The sequence below is a fragment of the Geospiza fortis genome, unplaced genomic scaffold (genome assembly GCF_000277835.1).
Source record: "Geospiza fortis unplaced genomic scaffold, GeoFor_1.0 scaffold662, whole genome shotgun sequence".
NCBI lineage: Eukaryota > Metazoa > Chordata > Aves > Passeriformes > Thraupidae > Geospiza > Geospiza fortis.
In genome coordinates, this window is record NW_005054450.1 from 551,345 (window position 1) to 552,328 (window position 984).

At 60.6% G+C, this 984-nt stretch overlaps 1 protein-coding gene across 1 annotated transcript in view; it reads right to left on the reverse strand.

Moving 5' to 3' along the window:
- The window catches only part of SAMD11 (sterile alpha motif domain containing 11), a 72,266-nt gene that overhangs the window by 6,846 nt on the left and 64,436 nt on the right, over positions 1 to 984 (reverse strand). The window lies entirely within an intron of this gene.

Consider the following 984-nt stretch of genomic DNA (forward strand, 5'->3'; position numbering starts at 1 on the left):
ATCCCCCTGGCCACCTGCCTGTCGCTGAAAAATCGCTTCCTCCTTGCTGGCTGGGAGGCAGCTCTAATGAGGGATGGGCAGCCTGCTCACAGGCAGCTCCTGGCGTGGAGAACAGCACAGCTCAGCACAGCAAAGCCCCCCTCTCCCTCCTCGTGTGCCCTGCCTCCTGCTAATTGCTCTGCCAGGTAATTAGCCGGGGCAGATCTGGCCTCTTGGCTGGGCTGGCGGGGCTCCCCACGTTTGAGGCCCGATTTGTGCCACCCCCTGCTCTGCAGTGAGAGCAGAGAGCTGGCAGTGACCTCCCTGTCTGTCTGTCTGTCTGTCCCATCCAGCCCAGCTCTCCCAGTGCCTGTGACACAGAAAGGCACCACAAAGAGCCCCTGCCCTGGAACAGGGCACCTGGGAACCAGGCTGGAAAAGCCTCCAAGGCCATCAAATCCAACCTCTGCCCACCTTGTCCCCAACTCAAAGCACCACATCCATCCTTCCTTGGCCACCTCCAGGATGGTGACACCACCACTTCCCTGGACAGCCCTTCCAACACCTGACCACCCTTTCCACGCACAAACTCTTCCTTTAGAGACAAGAGAACCTCACAAAGCAACCACAACCACAAGCAGGAAGCATTCCAGCCCGGCCAAACCCATCCCTGTCCCACACCAGCACCTCCACATCCCCCAGCGCCTCACCTGCATGGAAGCACGGGGCCTTGAACACCTCTAGGGATGGTGACACCACCACCTCCCTGGACAGCCCTTCCAATGCCCAACAACCCTTTCCATGCACAAACTCTTCCTTTAAAGCCAAGAGAACCTCACAAAGCAGCCGTGAGCAAAGGGCAGAACCCCCACTGCAGCCCTGCCAAACCCATCCCTGCCCCGCCCCAGCACCTCCCCAGCCTCACCTGCATGGAAGTAGGGGCTCATGGTGTAGGGGAAGCCGAAGGGCAGCGGCTGTGGCGCGGGCAGGGAGGTTGGAGGCAGG